Genomic DNA, 8,857 nt, shown 5'->3' on the forward strand with positions numbered 1-8,857 from the left:
CCTAGGCTGAAGTGCAGTGGCACGATCTTGGCTCACTGCAACCTCTGCCTACTGGGTTCAAGCGATTCTCCGGCCTCAGCCTCCTGTGTAGCTGGGACTACAGGCACGTGACACACGCCCGGCTAATTTTTGTATTTTTAGTAGAGGCGGGCTTTCACCATTTTTGCCAGGCTGGTCTCGAAGTCCTGACCTCAGATGATCCGCCCGCGTCAGCCTTCCAAAGTGCTGGGATTACAGACGTGAGCCACCGCGTCCGGCTTAGAGCAGCACTATTTTTCTGGAGGTCCAGAAGAGACGTTTACGCTGCTGGAGGGCGATGACTGAAACCGTGGCTTCTTCTCTTCTCCTCAAATGGCCATGTCATAACAGCGGCTATTCTTAGTGGCTCTGGATTCAAGCTCTTAACTGTCAGAGTTTTAGAGTTCCAAGTTACCATGTGCGTAATTATTTTAGTGACAAAGCAGAAGTTAGTGTACACATCCATCCTATCAACAACAACAAAAATGTAGATAGGCCGGGCGCGGTGGCTCATGCCTGTAATCCCAGCACTTTGGGGAGTCGAGGCGGGTGAATTACCTGAGGTCAGCAGTTCGAGACCAGCCTGGCCAACATGCTGAAACCCCGTCTCTACTAAAAATACAAAATTAGCCGGGCGTGGTGGCAGGTGCCTGTAATCCCAGCTACTCGGGAGACTGAAGCAAAAAAATCGCCTGAACCCGGAAAGCGGAGGTTGCAGTGAGCCAAGACTGCATCATTGCACCCCAGCCTGGGCAACAAGAGGAAACTCCGTCTCAAAAAAAAAAAAATAAAGAATGTAGATAGTAAAATATTAATACCAGTTTGAGCTCATATACAGCTCGACGTCTCATCAAAGGGGTAGAAGAGCATCTCTCTTTTTTTTTTTTTTTTTTTGAGGCGGAGTCTTGCTCTGTCGCCCAGTCTGGACTGCAGTGGCGTGCTCTCGGCTCACTGCAACCTCCGTCCCCCGGGTTCATGCCATTCTCCTGCCTCAGCCTCCCGAGTAGCTGGGACCACAGGTGCCCGCCACCAAGCTCTGCTAATTTTTTGTATTTTTAGTAGAGATGGGGTTTCACCGTGTTAGCCAGAATGGTCTCGATTCCCTGACCTTGTGATCCGCCCACCTCGGCCTCCCAAAGTGCTGAGATTACAGGTGTGAGCCACCGTGCCGGGCAAACATCTCTAGGGAAAAGATCAAATTGAGAAGTAAGGCCGGGCGGGGTGGCTCATGCCTTAACCCCAGCACGTTGGCAGGCTGAGGCGAGCAGATCTCTTGAGGTCAGGAGTTTAAGTACAGCCTGGACAACATGTTGAAATCCCTTCTTTACTGAAAATACAAAAATTAGCTGGGTGTGGTGGTGCAAGCCTGTAATCCCAACCACTCAGGAGGCTAAGCCAGGAGAATCACTTGAACCCAGGAGACAGAGTTTGCAGTGAGTCGAGACCGTGCCTCTGCACTCCAGCCTGTGCAACAGAGTGAGACTTCATCTCAGAAAAAAAAAAAAAAAAAGAGAGATGCGAGATGGCTAAGTTTGGCAATAAGTATATATTATGCAAGGAAGCACATACCTGTTATTGAGAAAGGGATGCTTCTTATTGATCTTCATATTATTTTCAGAATAATACAGTACTTATGAGCTAGGCATTGTTTTAAGCACTTTACATTTGATCTCAGAAAATTATATGGAGGTTCTGGGCCTTTTGAAGCTAGGCCATAAGAAGTTTTGCAGCTTCAGTTGCAGGCTATCTGGCACACTGGTAGCTTTGAGCTGCCATGTAAGAAATCCTACCACTTTGCCGGGCGCGGTGGCTCAAGCCTGTAATCCCAGCACTTTGGGAGGCCGAGACGAGCGGATCACGAGGTCAGGAGATCGAGACAATCCTGGCTAACACGGTGAAACCCCGTCTCTACTAAAAAATACAAAAAACTAGCCGGGCGAGGTGGCGGGCATCTGTAGTCCCAGCTACTCGGGAGGCTGAGGCAGGAGAATGGTGTGAATCCGGGAGGCGGAGCTTGCAGTGAGCTGAGATCTGGCCACTGCACCACTCCAGCCTGGGCGACAGAGCGAGACTCCGTCTCAAAAAAAAAAAAAAAACTTTGGGAGGCCGAGACGGGCGGATCACGAGGTCAGGAGATCGAGACCATCCTGGCTAACACGGTGAAACCCCGTCTCTACTAAAAATACAAAAAACTAGCCGGGCGAGGTGGCGGGCGCCTGTAGTCCCAGCTACTCGGGAGGCTGAGGCAGGAGAATGGCGTAAACCCAGGAGGTGGAGCTTGCAGTGAGCTGAGATCCGGCCACTGCACTCCAGTCCGGGCGACAGAGCGAGACTCCGCCTCAAAAAAAAAAAAAAAAAAAAAAAAAAAGAAATCCCACCACTTTGAGCTGCCACGCTAAAGAGGTCTCATATAGATATTCTGTCTGACAGCTCCAGCTAATCCCAGCATTTCAGTCATCCTTACCAAGGTGCCAGACATGTGAGTGAAGTCTTCCAGACCAGCCCATCTGCCCACTGAAAACTCTTAAGTGACGTTTGATCAAGGCCACATGAGACAGAAGAATCACCCACCTAAGCCCTACTCAAATTTCTGCTCCATACCTGTACAATTGTTTTTTGTTTTGTTTTGTTTTGTTTTGTTTTGTTTTTGAGGCGGAGTCTCACTCTGTTGCCCAAGCTGGAGTGCAGTGGCCAGATCTCAGCTCACTGCAAGCTCCGCCTCCCGGGTTTACGCCATTCTCCTGCCTCAGCCTCCCCAGTAGCTGGGACTACAGGCGCCCGCCATCTCGCCCGGCTAGTTTTTGTATTTTTAGTAGAGATGGGGTTTCACCGTGTTAGCCAGGATGGTCTCGATCTCCTGACCTCGTGATCCGCCCGTCTCGGCCTCCCAAAGTGCTGGGATTACAGGCTTGAGCCACCGCGCCCGGCCAACAATTGTTAAACTATGATAAAATGACTGTTGGCCGGGCATGGTGGCTTAAGCCTGTAATCCCAGCACTTTGGGAGGCCGAGACGGGCGGATCACAAGGTCAGGAGATCGAGACCATCCTGGCTAACACGGTGAAACCCTGTCTCTACTAAAAAATACAAAAAACTAGCCGGGCGAGGTGGCGGGCGCCTGTAGTCCCAGCTACTCGGGAGGCTGAGGCAGGAGAATGGCGTAAACACGGGAGGCAGAGCTTGCAGTGAGCTGAGATCCGGCCACTACACTCCAGCCTAGACGACAGAGCAAGACTCTGTCTCAAAAATAAAATAAAATAAAATAAAATAAAATGGCTGTTGTTACATCAACAACAACAACAACAACAAAAACTAGGCCAGGCCCAGTGACTTATGCCTGTAATCCCAGTACTTTGGGCAGCTGGATCACTTGAGCCCAGGAATTCAAGACTGCCTGGGCAACATAGTGAGACCCCATTTCTACAAAATAGTTTTTTTTTTTTTTTTTTGAGACGGAGTCTCACTCTTATCGCCCAGGCTAGAGTGCAATGGTGTGGTCTTGGCTCACTGCAACTTCCACTTCCCAGGTTCAAGCTATTCTCCTGCCTCAGCCTCCCTAGTAGCTGGGATTACAGATACCTGCCACCACGCCCAGCTAATTTTTGTATTTTTAGTAGAGACGGGGTTTCATCATGTTGGCCAGGCTGGTCTTGAACTCCTGACTTCAGGTGATGCACCTCCCTCGGCCTCCCAAAGTGCTGGGATTACAGGCGTCAGCCACCGCTCCTGGCCAAAAATAGTTTTTAAAACTAGCCAAGAGGCTGGGCGTGGTGGCTCACGCCTGTAATCCTAGCACTTTGGGAGGTCGAGGTGGACAAATCACCTGAGGTCAGGATTTCAAAACCAGTCTGGCCAACATGGTGAAACCCTGTCTCTGCTAAAAATACAAAAAATTGGCGGGGTGTGGTAGTACATGCCTGTAATCCCAGCTACTTAGGATGCTGAGGCAGCAGAATCACTTGAACCCGGGAGGCGGAGGTTGCAGTGAACCGAGATCATGCCATTGCACTCCAGCCTGGACGACAGAGCCAGACTCTGTCTCAAAAAAAAATAAATCCGGCCGGGCGCGGTGGCTCAAGCCTGTAATCCCAGCACTTTGGGAGGCCGAGACGGGCGGATCACGAGGTCAGGAGATCGAGACCATCCTGGCTAATACGGTGAAACCCCGTCTCTACTAAAAATACAAAAACTAGCCGGGCGAGGTGGCGGGCGCCTGTAGTCCCAGCTACTTGGGAGGCTGAGGCAGGAGAATGGCGGAAACCCAGGAGGCGGAGCTTGCAGTGAGCTGAGATCTGGCCACTGCACTCCAGTCCGGGCGACAGAGCGAGACTCCGCCTCAAAAAAAAAAATAAATAAATAAATAAATAAATCCTAGTACTTTGGGAGGCCAAGGCAGGCGGATCACCTGAGGTCAGGAGTTCAAAACCATCCTGGACAACATGGTGAAACCCCATCTCTACTAAAAATACAAAAATTCGCTGGGCATGGTGGCCCATGCCTGTAATCCCAGCTACTCGGGAGGCTGAGACAGGAGAATTGCTTGAACTTGGGAAGCGGAGGTTGCAGTCAGCCGAGATCGCACCACTGTACTCCAGGCTGGCAACAGAAAGAGACTCTGTCTAAAATAAATAAATAAACAAACTGAGGTAGGTCTCTCATCTCCATTTTACTAATGAGGGAACTGAGGCACAAAGATGTGACTTTACGCCAGAAATCGCTGTAGAAGTGACTGTAGAAAGCATTGAAGGTAGGCCGGGCGCGGTGGCTCAAGCCTGTAATCCCAGCACTTTGGGAGGCTGAGACGGGCGGATCACGAGGTCAGGAGATCAAGACCATCCTGGCTAACACGGTGAAACCCTGTCTCTACTAAAAATACAAAAAACTAGCCGGGCGAGGTGGCGGGCGCCTGTAGTCCCAGATACTCGGGAGGCTGAGGCAGGAGAATCGCGTGAACCCGGGAGGCGGAGCTTGCAGTGAGCTGAGATCCGGCCACTGCACTCCAGCCTGGGCGACAGAGCGAGACTCCGTCTCGAAAAAAAAAAAAGAAAGCATTGAAGGCACAGTTATCAACAAAATGGATGTGGGCTTCTGCTACTTTGGAAGCACTCACAGACTTCCTGAGAGTCAGAAAATCAAATAATCCTTAAAGTGTGAGTTAGGGCCCCTCTAAAGGGTGAAAAGATGCTTTTTTTTTTTTTTTTGAGGCAGAGTCTCGCACTGTCACCTGGGCTGGAGTGCAGTGGCACAATCTTGGCTCACTGCAACCTCCGCCTCCCAGGTTCAAGCGATTCTCCTGCCTCAGTCTCCCAAGTAGCTGGGATTACAGGTGCCCACCACCACGCCCAGCTAATTTTCTTGTACTTTTAGTAGAGACAGGGTTTCACCATGTTGGCCAGGCTGGTCTCAAACTCCTGACCTTGTGATTCACCTGCCTCGGCCTCCCAAAGTGCTGGGATTACAGGTGTGAGCCACCGCGCCCAGCCTTTTTTTTTTTTTTTTTTTTGAGACAGAGTCTTGCTCTGTCACCAGGCTGGAGTGCAGTGGCATGATCTCAGCTCACTGCAATCTCTGCCTCCCAGGTTCAAGCGATTCTTGTGCCTCAGGCTCCCAAGTAGCTGGGACTACAATAGCTGGGCCAGTACACCCAGCTAAGTTTTGTATTTTTAGTAGGGACAGGATTTTACCATGTTGCCCAAGCTGGTCTCAAACTCCTGACCTCAAGTGATCCACCATCCTTGGCCTCCCAAAGTGTTGGATTTACAGGCGTGAGCCACCGCGCCTGGCTGAGATGCTTTCCTGTGCAAGTGACCTTTCAGCTGAGATCTCAGTGATGAGTAAGAGTTATCTAGGTGAAGACTGGAGGGAGTGGAGAAGAGATGTGTTTCAGGCAGAGGAAACAGCATATGCAAAGGATCAAAGATTTCAGTGCACTTTAAGAATGTGAAGAATTCGCATAAGACTGCCGTGTGGAGTTTGTGGTGGAGACTGTGAAAAGGGTAGAGAGGGAATCTGTAAATGACATTATAAAATGTGGAAAGTTTAAGTCAGAAGAGTAGCAGGGCATATGTGTTTTAAAAAGGTCACTCTGACTGCTGCGTCAGGAATGGATGGGAGGGGAGCAGAACTATATGCAATGACACTAGTTAGGAAGTTATATCGTCCAGGGTAAAGGAGTGGTAGTTGTGGGGATAAAAAGTAGGTAGATTGGGAAAATATAAATTGAAGTGTTCAGTCATCAATTGAATCAATGCGGGTGGTGAGGAAACAAGATAAATTCAGGTTGGCTGCTAGGTTTCTGGCATGGGAAATAGGGCATACTTTCTATGTGCTACAGCAGATGATAGTATTTCCTCTATCATAGTGATCAATATTACATCGTATTTTCATTGTTATGAGTGGGCAAGGATCATATTTTTTTGTTTTGTTTTAAGACAGAGTCTCGCTCTGTCACCCAGGCTGGAGTGCAGTGGCACGATCTCAGCTCACTGCAACCTCCGTCTCCTGGGTTCAAGCAATTCTCCTACCCCAGCCTCCCCAGTAGCAGGGAGTACAAGCACCCGCCACCACGCCCGGCTGATTTTTGTGTTTTTATTAGAGGTGGGGTTTCACCACATTGGCCAGGTTGGTCTTGAACTCCTGACCTCAGGTGATCTGCCCTCCTCAGCCTCTCAAAGTGCTGAGATTGAGCTGGGTGTGAGTCACTGCACCCGGTCCCATATTTACCATCTTAATTGACAATGCCTAGCACATAATTCCTGCCTGGCATTTATGGTAGTAAACATTCAATAAATATTTATTAAATTATTTAATGTATTTATTTTGAGACAGGGTCTCACTCTGTTGCCTAGGCTGGAGTGCAGTGGCACTATCACGCATCACTGCAGCCTCAACTTCCCAGGTTCAAAAGATACTCCCACCTCAGCCTCCCAAGCAGCTGGGACTACAAGGCACACACTGCCACACCTGGCTAATTTTTAAAAATTTTTGTAGAGACAGGATCTTACTATGTTGCGCCTCAAGCTCCTAGGCTCAAGTTACATTCTGCCTTGACCTCCCAAAATGCTGGGATTATAGGTGTGAGCTACTGTACCAGGTCAATATTTATTGATTTCATATTAAACTAAGTAGTGGTATTGGGAGAGAAACAGGTTTGTGGGGAAAGCTGACAAGTTCAGTTTGGTTCATACTGAGTTCGTGGTACCTGCGAAATACTCAAGTGGATTTTTTGGTGGACAGTGGATTAGATGGAAGCCCCAGACCAGAGAAAGATCTGGACTGGAGATATGGTCCTTAGCAGCATATGGAAATCATTTGAGCTGGGGAGAGAATAAGACCACCCAGGGAGGACGTGCAGAAAGCACAGGGCACAGGATCTCAGACAGGCTTCTGTGGTTTATGGAACAGGCAGAGGAAGGTCATTCCTCATGCCACAGACAAGGAACTGCTAGAAAGGTAAGAGGGATACCAGCAGAGCATTTGTAGAAGAGAAAGGTCAATTGTGTTGCCTGCTGCTGAGATGTCAAGCAAAAAAAGGACTGCAGCGTGTTCATGCAAGGTTGGGGTGACTCTATTGAGGAGTGACTTTGAAAAGGTGGTGGAGGCCGGGCGCGGTGGCTCAAGCCTGTAATCCCAGCACTTTGGGAGGCCGAGACGGGTGGATCACGAGGTCAGGAGATCGAGACCATCCTGGCTAACACGGTGAAACCCCGTCTCTACTAAAAATACAAAAAACTAGCCGGGCGAGGTGGCGGGCGCCTGTAGTCCCAGCTACTCCGGAGGCTGAGGCGGGAGAATGGCGTGAACCCGGAGGCGGAGCTTGCAGTGAGCTGAGATCCGGCCACTGCACTCCAGCCTGGGTGACAGAGCAAGACTCCGTCTCAAAAAAAAAAAAAAAAAAAAAAAAGAAAAGGTGGTGGAGTGAGGGGACATGAAATGGAGATCCCCATACAGTGTAGGCAACTCAAGAAGTTTGACTGTAAAAAGAAAGACAGAGGAGGGGGCGCAGTGGCTCACGCCTGTTATCGCAGCGCTTTGGGAGGCCGAGGTGGGCGGATCACGAGGTCAGGAGTTCAAGACCAGCCTGGCCAACACAGTGAAACCCCATCTCTACTAAAAATACAAAAAAATTAGCTGGGCGTGTTGGTGGGCGCCTGTAATCCCAACTACTTGGGAGGCTGAGGAGAATCCCTTAAACCTGGGAAGCAGAAGTTGCAGTGAGCTGAGATTGTGCCACTGCACTCCAGCCCAGGCAACAGTGCGAGACTCCGTCTCAAAAAAAAAAAAAAGAAGAAGAAGAAGAAGAAAGAGAGAGAGAGACATATGGGGGCACCTGGAAAGCCCAGTAAGGGGAGGTTTATCTAAAGACGGGAGAGACTTGGATATGTTTAAAAGTGAAAAGTGGGCCGGGCGCGGTGGCTCAAGCCTGTAATCCCAGCACTTTGGGAGGCCGAGACGGGCGGATCACGAGGTCAGGAGATCGAGACCATCCTGGCTAACACGGTGAAACCCCGTCTCTACTAAAAATACAAAAACTAGCCGGGCGAGGTGGCGGGCGCCTGTAGTCCCAGCTACTCAGGAGGCTGAGGCAGGAGAATGGCGTAAACCTGGGAGACGGAGCTTGCAGTGAGCTGAGATCCGGCCACTGCACTCCAGTCCGGGCGACAGAGCGAGACTCCGCCTCAAAAAAAATAAAAAATAAAAAATAAAAGTGAAAAGTGAATGCGAAGACGCCAACAAAAACAAGCTAAAGTGTAGGAGAGAGAGTTTCAGAGAAGGCAAAAAAGGGTGGATTCAAGCACTGAACATCAAATGAATGAATAAGTGAATAAATGGGTGAAAT

General features: G+C 49.6%; 1 protein-coding gene across 2 annotated transcripts in view; it reads right to left on the reverse strand.

Annotated features, from left to right (window-relative positions):
* The window catches only part of MARS1 (methionyl-tRNA synthetase 1), a 40,272-nt gene that overhangs the window by 27,671 nt on the left and 3,744 nt on the right, over window positions 1-8,857 (reverse strand). Inside the window, exon 1 of one of the 2 annotated variants that reach the window (XM_033221539.1) lies at window positions 2-211. The exons of the other annotated variant lie outside the window; for it this stretch is intronic. The gene's annotated coding sequence lies outside the window, so the exon portion shown is untranslated. Of the gene's footprint in view, window position 1; window positions 212-8,857 lie in introns of those variants that run through there. 2 annotated transcript variants of the gene reach the window in all.

Source organism: Trachypithecus francoisi, unplaced genomic scaffold, assembly GCF_009764315.1.
Source record: "Trachypithecus francoisi isolate TF-2019V2 unplaced genomic scaffold, Tfra_2.0 Lachesis_group11, whole genome shotgun sequence".
In the NCBI taxonomy this organism is placed as follows: domain Eukaryota; kingdom Metazoa; phylum Chordata; class Mammalia; order Primates; family Cercopithecidae; genus Trachypithecus; species Trachypithecus francoisi.